Raw genomic sequence first — 11,413 nt, forward strand, 5'->3', positions numbered from 1 at the left:
TGTGCTTGCGTGTGTTTGTGTGTGTGTGTGTGTGTGTGTGTGTGTGTGTGTGTGTGTGTGTGTGTGTGTGTGTGTGTGTGTGTGTGTGTGTGTGTGTGTGTGTGTGTGTGTGAGAGAGAGAGAAAGAGAGAGAGTGAGTGAGAGAGAGATTTATGTATTCATGTATGAAATACAGCCTATTAATACTCTATAAATGATTTCTCTTGTTGTGTTTATATTTATAGTGTTTGCAAAACACCTATCATACATCACATATATCATATATCAGAATATTCTATTACTGTTAATCCCACTGTGAATATTAAAATACGCTGAACCGTGTCCTGTCCTTACACTGAGTGGAGCGGGCGACCGGGCCAAGATGGCGGCTCCACCGCTCGTCAGCGCCAATAGGCCCAACGTTCGATGAGGCGTCTACTCTTTATGTCTATGATCCGGGGCTTTAGCCCCGAACGTTTTTTCACAAGCCCCGGATAATTCAACTTCAGAAGAAATAATGATAACTGTACATTAACGAGCCACTATAGAAGTTTTAGTTTTCCATTTTTAGTGAATGCAACATAGGATGACGTCGAGACTGACTGGCTAATCAGAGAGATGGGTTGCGTGAAGCATCCGTGTTTTATTGGCTGATAGTCTCGCGTCAGCAGGCTCTTCCGGTGTCTAAACCGTTGGCGCGCTGGAGGGAGACGATATAGCAACATCACGAAATATCATGGATATAAGGCGATTTTTCCAAAACAAGGAGGCTGACTCGGCTGAGGCTCACGTCTCCGGGGAGCCGTTACCAGAAACAGGTAAATGAATGAATAAATTCTGTTTATTCCTTCAAAATTATGTGAAACGTGTATTGTTAGGGGGGCGTGCCGGCGGAGCTGCGGGACAGTCCTCCCTGGTGATAGACGCTCTTAGGCGGGCTGAAAATCCCTGAAGGCTCGGTACAGCGGGCTACTTTTCCCACACATAAATTCAGTGATATTTTTCTCACATAAGTTACCGCACACAACTACGTAACTGTTATGTCCTTCTAACGTTGCTGTGTGGGTAAAATAAAACTCCCGAGGACTTCCGAAGGGCTGCCGAGCACCGCTATCTCATTTTGCCTGCATACAGTTATTCAGGTAGATAATTGTCAATGTTGTTATTGATTAGGCTACTCATATATTGTTGCAACATTTAAACTCTTTACTACCATCTCTTGTATTTCATAATTAAAACATTATAATTGAGCCCAGTGAGTGCCACTTTAGCAAGGAAGGAAAAAGACAAGTAAATGCTAATCCTGTTGCAAGGGCCAGTTCCCTTATATGATTGCTTTTTGATAACGTCTGCTATGATCAAATGAATCTGATGTTATGTTCTGTTTACAGATGACAGTACAGAGAAGGAAGAGAAAAGGAAGATGGGAGACCAAGAAGACAACAGTGAGGAAGGCAATAACACTGAGGTCAGTGATTTGGGAGCCGCAGACACAGGACCAAGGCGCATAAAAAATCACTGCTTTCCTTCCAGCATGTTTGGCAAGCAAAAAAGAGCATTTCAATCAAGTTGGTTTGAAACATTTGAATGGCTGGAATACTCAGTTACTGCCAATGCAGCGTTCTGCTTTGTTTGTAGAATATATGGCAAACAAAAACAGACAAGGGATCAAAAGGATACACTCAACACAAAAGGTTACACTAAGTGGAAGAGAGCATTAGACTCTTTTAGAGAGCATGAGAAATCCAATCTGCATAAGGCCTCAATGATTCAGTGGAAGAGCTTTAAATCCACACAAGTTCATGGGGACATCACAGAGCAGCTACAAGCCGCACATATGAGTGACATTTTGGATCGCAGGGAGTATCTCAAACGCATAGCATCAGTGACAGCTTTTCTCGGGAAGCAAGGCATTGCTTTTAGAGGGCACAATGAATCACCAGAGAGTGACAATAAGGGGAATTTTATGGAATGCATGCAGCTTCTTGAGAAATTTGACCCTTTCCTTCAAAATTATAAACCAACTTCATGTGCAACTTACCTTTCACCCTCATCCCAGAATGAGATGATCCAAAGCACCTCTGAAGTTATAATTTCAAGGATTATCTCTGAAATTAAAGAGGCAGAAATGTTCTCGATAATGGTAGATGAAGCAAGGGATCATCGGTCAGAGCAGCTTGCATTGTGTGTACGATATGTTTCTCCACAAGGCTTGGTGAAAGAGAGATTGCTTGGATTTTCCCGCCTTGATTCATTTGATGCTAGGTCCATCACTGACACCATAGAGCAGCAGCTTGAGAAACATGGAATAGGACACCTAAGATGTGTTGCTCAATCCTATGATGGTGCTGCTGTTATGAGCGGAGCAGTGAGCGGTGTACAAACCCGATTCAGAGAAAAGCATCCAGAGGCATTATATGTTCACTGCTATGCCCATGAGCTTAATCTTGTTCTCTGTGCCACTTGTAAAGCCATCCCAGAGGCACGTGACCTCTTCAATCTCCTGGAGTGTCTCTACTCTTTCTTTTCCACATCTCTTCTTCACCATCAGAAATTGCAAGAATTTCGGAGGCAACTTGGGGTGGGGGCCCGGGAACTTGTTCAGTTGTCTACAACTCGCTGGGCATGTCAGGTTGAGAGTGTGAAGGCCACTCTACAAAACCTTCCTGCTTTGATCCAGGCTTTGGGGAGCATTTCAGCACCTGTAGCTAAGGGGCTGGAAAGCAAGCTTTGCCAATTCAGCACCATCTACATGCTTGCCATGTTTGAGACACTGCTCTCAGTAACTCAGGGCCTGCACAAATACTTGCAGAAAGAGACAGTTGACTTGGTGCAGGCAATGGACTATAAAATCGCAGTCCAAAGCACACTCAAAAGCTACAGGAGCAATGCGAAAGCACATGAAATCTTTGACAAGACCAAGACCCTGTGTGACAATCTTGAGATTTATTCAACTGAGACAAAGAGGAAGAAGAGGAAAAACATGGACGACTTTGTAGTCGAGACATCTTGTGGCACACGGTCAGATTTGTCAAGTGGAGATGTTCTGAGAGGGAGAGTCTTCTTTCCAGTTATTGATCGAATGCTGGAGGAGCTCCAGAACAGGTTTTCTGGAGTTGGAGAAAAAATCTTGACTGCTGTACAGGCATGTCAACCTGCTTCAGAGCATTTCTTGGAGGAAGAGGCACTCAAACCTCTGGCTGAACACTACAGCATCCCCATGAAATCTGAAGAAATTGTTGTTGCCAAAAATTTCCTTGAAAGAAAAAAAGACCTACCCACCATTCAGAGTGTGTTTTCCCTTTTGGACAAGGATATGTTCCCCTCCCTTAAGGCCATCTTTCAAGCTGCCTTGACAATCCCAGTCACCAGCTGCAGTTGTGAAAGATCTTTCAGTGCCCTCCGACGACTACACACATGGCTGAGAAATACAATGGGTCAAGAGCATTTAAGTAATTTGGCTATAATGTCAATTGAGAGGGAGATGCTGGATAATGTTGACCACGGGGAAGTCATAGATAGATTTGCAAAGCTAAAACCAAGGCGTTTCAGCCTAACACTTCCATCTTCAAAGCACTAAAAAGAGAAGACAGCGGATGAGGGAGGAAGAGAAAAGATTGTAGCAAATGAGAAGGAGAGAGAAGAGTATTTTTAGTTTTTACACAATTTTACACAATTTTACACAGAAGGAAACAAGCAGGTGAAAGAGGGAAACAAGCAAGTGAAAGAAGGAAACAAGCAGGTGAAAGAAGGAAACAAGCAGGTGAAAGAGGAAAACAAGCAAGTGAAAGAGGAAAACAAGCAGGTGAAAGAAGGAAACAAGCAAGTGAAAGAAGGAAACAAGCAAGTGAAAGAAGGAAACAAGCAGGTGAAAGAGGAAAACAAGCAAGTGAAAGAGGAAAACAAGCGGGTGAAAGAGGAAAACAAGCAAGTGAAAGAAGGAAACAAGCAAGTGAAAGAGGGAAACAAACAGGTGAAAGAGGGAAACAAGCAGGTGAAAGAAAGAAACAAGCAGGTGAAAGAAGGAAACAAGCAGGTGAAAGAGGGAAACAAGCAGGTGAAAGAAAGAAACAAACAAGCAGATGACAGAGGGAAACAAGCAGGTGAAAGAAAGAAACAAGCACGTGAAAGAAAGAAACAAGCAGGTGAAAGAGGGAAACAAGCAAGTGAAAGAGGAAAACAAGCAGGTGAAAGAGGAAAACAAGCAAGTGAAAGAAGGAAACAAGCAGGTGAAAGAGGGAAACAAGCAGGTGAAAGAGGGAAACAAGCAAGTGAAAGAGGAAAACAAGCAGGTGAAAGAGGAAAACAAGCAGGTGAAAGAAGGAAACAAGCAAGTGAAAGAGGGAAACAAGCAGGTGAAAGAGGGAAACAAGCAGGTGAAAGAAGGAAACAAGCAGGTGAAAGAGGGAAACAAGCAGGTGAAAGAAAGAAACAAGCAGGTGAAAGAAGGAAACAAGCAGGTGAAAGAAGGAAACAAGCAGGTGAAAGAGGGAAACAAGCAGGTGAAAGAAAGAAACAAGCAGGTGAAAGAAAGAAAGAAACAAGCAGGTGAAAGAAGGAAACAAGCAAGTGAAAGAAAGAAACAAGCAGGTGAAAGAAGGAAACAAGCAAGTGAAAGAAAGAAACAAGCAAGTGAAAGAAAGAAACAAGCAAGTGAAAGAAAGAAACAAGCAGGTGAAAGAAGGAAACAAGCAGGTGAAAGAAAGAAACAAGCAAGTGAAAGAAAGAAACAAGCAGGTGAAAGAAGGAAACAAGCAAGTGAAAGAAAGAAACAAGCAGGTGAAAGAGGGAAACAAGCAGGTGAAAGAAAGAAACAAGCAGGTGAAAGAAGGAAACAAGCAAGTGAAAGAGGGAAACAAGCAAGTGAAAGAAGGAAACAAGCAGGTGAAAGAGGGAAACAAGCAGGTGAAAGAGGGAAACAAGCAGGTGAAAGAGGGAAACAAGCAGGTGAAAGAAAGAAACAAGCAAGTGAAAGAAGGAAACAAGCAAGTGAAAGAGGGAAACAAGCAAGTGAAAGAAGGAAACAAGCAGGTGAAAGAAAGAAACAAGCAGGTGAAAGAAGGAAACAAGAAGGTGAAAGAAGGAAACAAGCAAGTGAAAGAAAGAAACAAGCAGGTGAAAGAAGGAAACAAGCAAGTGAAAGAAAGAAACAAGCAAGTGAAAGAAAGAAACAAGCAGGTGAAAGAAGGAAACAAGCAGGTGAAAGAGGGAAACAAGCAGGTGAAAGAAACAAACAAGCAGATGACAGAGGGAAACAAGCAGGTGAAAGAAAGAAACAAGCACGTGAAAGAAAGAAACAAGCAGGTGAAAGAGGGAAACAAGCAAGTGAAAGAGGAAAACAAGCAGGTGAAAGAGGAAAACAAGCAAGTGAAAGAAGGAAACAAGCAGGTGAAAGAGGGAAACAAGCAGGTGAAAGAGGGAAACAAGCAAGTGAAAGAGGAAAACAAGCAGGTGAAAGAGGAAAACAAGCAGGTGAAAGAAGGAAACAAGCAAGTGAAAGAGGGAAACAAGCAGGTGAAAGAGGGAAACAAGCAGGTGAAAGAAAGAAACAAGCAGGTGAAAGAAGGAAACAAGCAGGTGAAAGAGGGAAACAAGCAGGTGAAAGAAAGAAACAAGCAGGTGAAAGAAGGAAACAAGCAGGTGAAAGAAGGAAACAAGCAGGTGAAAGAGGGAAACAAGCAGGTGAAAGAAAGAAACAAGCAGGTGAAAGAAAGAAAGAAACAAGCAGGTGAAAGAAGGAAACAAGCAAGTGAAAGAAAGAAACAAGCAGGTGAAAGAAGGAAACAAGCAAGTGAAAGAAAGAAACAAGCAAGTGAAAGAAAGAAACAAGCAAGTGAAAGAAAGAAACAAGCAGGTGAAAGAAGGAAACAAGCAGGTGAAAGAAAGAAACAAGCAAGTGAAAGAAAGAAACAAGCAGGTGAAAGAAGGAAACAAGCAAGTGAAAGAAAGAAACAAGCAGGTGAAAGAGGGAAACAAGCAGGTGAAAGAAAGAAACAAGCAGGTGAAAGAAGGAAACAAGCAAGTGAAAGAGGGAAACAAGCAAGTGAAAGAAGGAAACAAGCAGGTGAAAGAGGGAAACTAGCAGGTGAAAGAGGGAAACAAGCAGGTGAAAGAAAGAAACAAGCAAGTGAAAGAAGGAAACAAGCAAGTGAAAGAGGGAAACAAGCAAGTGAAAGAAGGAAACAAGCAGGTGAAAGAAAGAAACAAGCAGGTGAAAGAAGGAAACAAGAAGGTGAAAGAAGGAAACAAGCAAGTGAAAGAAAGAAACAAGCAGGTGAAAGAAGGAAACAAGCAAGTGAAAGAAAGAAACAAGCAGGTGAAAGAAGGAAACAAGCAGGTGAAAGAAGGAAACAAGCAGGTGAAAGAGGGAAACAAGCAGGTGAAAGAGGGAAACAAGCAAGTGAAAGAAAGAAACAAGCAGGTGAAAGAAAGAAACAAGCAAGTGAAAGAAAGAAACAAGCAGGTGAAAGAAAGAAACAAGCAGGTGAAAGAAAGAAACAAGCAGGTCAATGAGAGAGCAGCAAGTGATGGAGGGAAACAGTGAAGAGAGAATCAGATGGAGAGTTGAAAACTACAGCATGGTGAGTTAGCCTCATCAGAAAATGGTGTGTGCCTGATATCAGTTTGTTTATCTGTTTTTGTTTTTTGTTTAGTTTTTTCAGAAGATGTGTGACAGAGAAACATGAGTCATGGAAGGAAACGGCAGCAGTCTGGAAAAGTGAAAGGTACAGTAACACTCCATGACTTTTATCTGAAAATTGTCCAAGTGAAAAAAGAAATGTTTTTAAAATATTTAATTGAATATGTTCTGTTGTCATTCAGTATACATGTCTTTGTTTTTCTAGCAGCAGATTCAAAGGATTGAAGGAATGAGCAGATGGAGAAAAAAGAGCAGCAGAGACAGAGATGCAACACAACACAGTAGGGGTGGAAGGAAAAATAAGGGGAGGTAACTGCAGGTTGATCTCAACATGCCGTAGGCATCTTGCTCGTGCTCGTACATGTGCGTGCGCTCGTACATGTGCAAACGGGCTCTACAAAAGCCCACCTCTCTCAGGCGGGCCGTGGACGGTCCGGTTCGGAAGGACAGTGTGAGTGCGCCCTTAGGTAGAGTGAAAACAAGACAACAAGACAAGACAATTGGGAGTGGTACAGTAAATCAAGAATTCAGGATTGTCTTGCACAATAATACAAAGATGAGTGTTAAATTGCTGCAAAAGCAAATAATGTAAGCGAAATATAGCAATGTAAATGTAAAGATCAGCAATTAATTACTTATTATTTATGACAACTGTCTGAAAAAAAAAAAAAAAACCTACCAGTAAATTTGTTGCATCATACATTTTGTTGATGCTGCAGTTTTTTTTGTGTTTCCAATCGTGGCCAAATTTCTTCTTTTGATTTTCAAATTTTTTTTGTAAGGCTGCTTGGCCCCGCACTGCTTACACATCTTGCTGGCCACACCAATCGTTTCCTTGCGTGTGATGCATTGTTGTTGAGTAGGCATCTGGATACAGAAACAGAAATAAGAAATGAGAACACTGCATGCTATGTTACCAGTGAATAATAAATGAACACAATAAACACAGTGCTCTTACATGTTGGCCTTCAAAGAAAACTGCTACAGCATAATACTACTCAGGACCTGTGTCCCCAAATTAGTTTTTTTTCCAAGTCAATTTATAAAAACTGTACATGTGATAGTTTCTTGAGGGCTCTAGAAGGTAACAATAAATGCTTGTTATGAATTAAGAAATACCTATAGACCTTTTCAAATATGTAAACTTAAACATTCCAAAACAGTCCTAGTTTATTTCCTGTTGCAGTGTATGTGAATGATAACAGCTGTCAGGAAGTAAACAAGGAACAAGGCTGTTGCGTAGCAATGGAATTCCGTTGAAAAGGTCTATTGAAAACAAAATACGTTAGGTGGTATATTAACAAATGCATTCTTCCTTAAAACATGCACAAATAGTCACAAACATAGTAAATGGGTCACATATTTGACGGTACACCTGTTTTGTCTGTCCTCTACCGTGTCTAATGTATTCCTGGCTTTGCACCTGTACGTGTCTTTACGTAATCTAGGGTGTCTAAAAATATATTTTAATCTCAACTAGACAGCCTGATTAAAAGAAAAGATTAAATCTAAAATACATATCATTTTAGCTTACCATTTCATGTAACGTAAGACTAATTGGGAGCATGTAAACGCATATAACGTTAGACACCTAAAACAATAACTTGAGCGATCTCTTTCAATTAATATTAGCTATTGTGAAAACGGATATTTATACAAATCAAAGTTTAATATCACGTTAGCGGTTGTCCGCGCTAGCTGACTAGCTTTATTGCCTAGTTAAATGAATGTTAACTGAGCTCTTAAAACATACAGCCGATAATAATCTAGTTTCTATTACATTAATAGACGGCGAAAGGACATAGAATGCAATGATTTACACATTTGATCGTTCTCAAATCGTTTTTAGCACTATTTATTACTAGCTACTTCCCTTTAATAGTCCGTGTGTCAAGCGATGAAAAAAGATGTAATCAAATAGACACACAATGCACCATGGACACATGCAAAAAGAGGCATACGTCCTGCCTACGTTCAAACCCGACGCAGGGGGCTTTCAACTCATTTAAGGAGAGCCCTGAGCTTCAGATATGGACGTTTAAGGAGAGCCCTGAGCTTCAAATATGGACGTTTAAGGAGAGCCCTGAGCTTCAAATATCGCCGCGGACGGGCTTAGATTGGAATGAGTTGAAAGTCCTCTGCATCGGGTTTGTACGTTTAAGGAGACCTTTTTAGTCAGTAACTAACGCCAAAGGCCCCTGACCAATCGTCAGTTTTTGACGCGTTGGGAGTGAGACTGTGTTGGGAAAACACACACACACACACAACAAAAGAAAAAGTGTCTCAAAAGTAAGGCTCATAAATAAAGTAATTCAGTCACTAAAGGGAACACACTACTTATGAAAACTCTCGCATAAAAATATATAAACTCCTATAACCACTGCATGCATGATACGTAAAGCACCATTTGATAAAGTAAAGTTTTTGTTTTTACTATTTTCTAAACAGGAAAGAGTGTCAAAATAATATCAGAATAATATAACCTATACATAAATCTGTAAAAATCTGTCTATAATCTACCTATATAAATCGATAGACTGAAGTCTTGAAAATATTTGACGGGTTAATCACTAACTGACCCAGTCTCTCACTGACTGAGACAAGACTGTAAAAAGGATATGTGTGTAGGTGTGATTGTTGAGAGGTCGTGTGTGTGTGTGTGTGTGTGTGTGTGTGTGTGTGTGTGTGTGTGTGTGTGTGTGTGTGTGTGTGTGTGTGTGTGTGTGTGTGTGTGTGTGTGTGTGTGTGTGTGTGTGTGTGTGTGTGTGTGTGTGTGTGTGTGTGTGTGTGTGTGTGTGTGTGTGTGTGTGTGTGTGTGTGTGTGTGTGTGTGTGTGTGTGTGTGTGTGTGTGTGTGTGACGTCCATTGAACAGCTGGTTTACACTATTCCAAAGTCGAAAAGTTAATGTGGCTCAGGTGATTCAAATCCAGAGGAAACATAGCAGAGTAAAGAATTGTGTAAAGACATAGTGTGAATTTAACAACTGTTTTTTTTTTTGCGTGCATTGTCATTTTGAAGTAGTGGTGTAGGAGAAAATTCAGAAGAGCTATCAATCGCTATCTTGAAGTTGTGGCGCAGTTGAAATTCAGGAGTTGGGTGTGGTTGTAAAATCGAATCAAAATTTTGAAGAAAACGTTGCGCAGTTTACATTTTTTTGGTAGACGTCACTCCTGCCAGGAGTGGCTTGGAAGCCCATCATACACAAGGCTGGGTGTAACAGATAGCATCAACTGAGAGGGCCTAGCAGTTAGCAATAGGCCCAGAGAGCATAGGAATGATATTGATAGAGATCTACTATGTCATGACTGTTTATGCATGATTAGGCATGAAGTACAAATGTATATGTAAAAGAGAATTTTGGTTGTTTTTTTTGTTTGTCAGTGGCTGTTTTTGATTATGCTCTGCGGAGAGCTGTTAAAGAGCCCATCAACTTTTCCAAGCCCTAGTTTTGGCCACAACATCTTGTAAAATACATCGACTGATGCAACCTGGACACATCATCAGTGATGTTACCTGGGGGTCACAGAGTGTTTCGGGTCTTTCAAGCATCATACACTCTCACCCAGGCGACCCAGCTGGGGTTGATCAGGCCCTAGCTTGTGTCCAGGTAGCGCTACCGCACCCATGGTTCTCCTCTCCTTAACCACAGCCACCTTGAGGCAACCTCTGCTGCCTCCGTGACCTCCTTAATGGCCCTTCGCTTACTGGCCCCTGTGATGCCCAAGATGTTGTAGGCCCTGCATAGAGACTGGCCAGCGAACCCTCCTCATCCCACCTCGATGGGCTCACACCGTACTCTCCACCTGTTACTCCGACACTCCTCCACTAGCTCAGCATATTTTGCACTCTTCCTCTCATTAGCCTCCACGATACGGTCCTCCCAGGGTACAGTGAGTTCCAGGAGAACGATCTGCTTGGAGGCCTCAGAGATAAGCAGCAAGTCAGGCCGCAGTGTTGTGGTGGCGACGGACTCTTGCTTCCCCAGGTCAACTTTCATCTCCCAGTCTTGTGCTGTCGCTAGCAGGCCATATGAGGTAGCCCTGGCAGCTGATGGTGGCTTGACATAAGTAACACAATTGGCATCCTGTCACGAACAAGACACCACACCAGGGGCCTGTTGCACAAAGCAGGTTAAAAAAACTCTGAGTCTAACCCAGAACTCTGAGTTGATCTACTCTGAGATAGGAAACTCTGAGTTTTCGGTTCCAGAACAGCAGATTTGCGTTAGGTTGATCAACTCAGAGTAGTTTGACCTGGAGTTAAGCGCGTGCACCACAAGTAAAAAAAGACAGCATCAATGGAGCCCTGATTCGACGAGTCACCATGGCAACAGGGAAGCGGAGGGCTACGCTACAACTGGAATTGGAAATATTAATGCGCTCATACGGTGAGTTTGAGCAGGTTTACACCGCTGCTGCAGCAAAAGAGAGGGAGACGGTGCGGGAGGACATTGCTGCTCGGGTCAGTGCAAAAGTTTAAATGTAGTTCTGTTGCAATCACAGTAGTATCACAGGGGAAACTGCTTGAGTGGGAGCCTATTAGTTTATTTAATTTAAGTGCAACCCCGCGGGGGAGAAGCGCACTTGGCAGTAGCGCACTTGGCAGTAGCGCACTTGGCAGTAGCTTAAGATGAAACATAAAAACATACAGGTATTCAAACAGGTAAAACATCGGCAAAATCTCATTGTGACGCCTCATTTTGAGCATGTTTTACATGGTAAAGTAAATATTATCGTAAGTGGCAGTTTTTTATACATCATATAAATGTTGTATAAAAAACTCCCATTTGCAAA

The 11,413-nt window shown here is 41.9% G+C and overlaps 1 long non-coding RNA gene across 1 annotated transcript; it reads left to right on the forward strand.

The window, feature by feature from the left end:
* Positions 1-680: 680 nt before the first annotated feature.
* Positions 681-6,668, forward strand: LOC310953085. The gene is made up of 3 exons (XR_014593391.1): positions 681-797; positions 1,371-1,447; positions 6,633-6,668. It is a non-coding gene; the product is annotated as an uncharacterized lncRNA (long non-coding RNA).
* The last annotated feature ends 4,745 nt before the right edge of the window (positions 6,669-11,413 follow it).

The sequence above is a fragment of the Echiichthys vipera genome (assembly GCF_963691815.1).
Source record: "Echiichthys vipera genome assembly, chromosome: 10".
NCBI lineage: Eukaryota > Metazoa > Chordata > Actinopteri > Perciformes > Trachinidae > Echiichthys > Echiichthys vipera.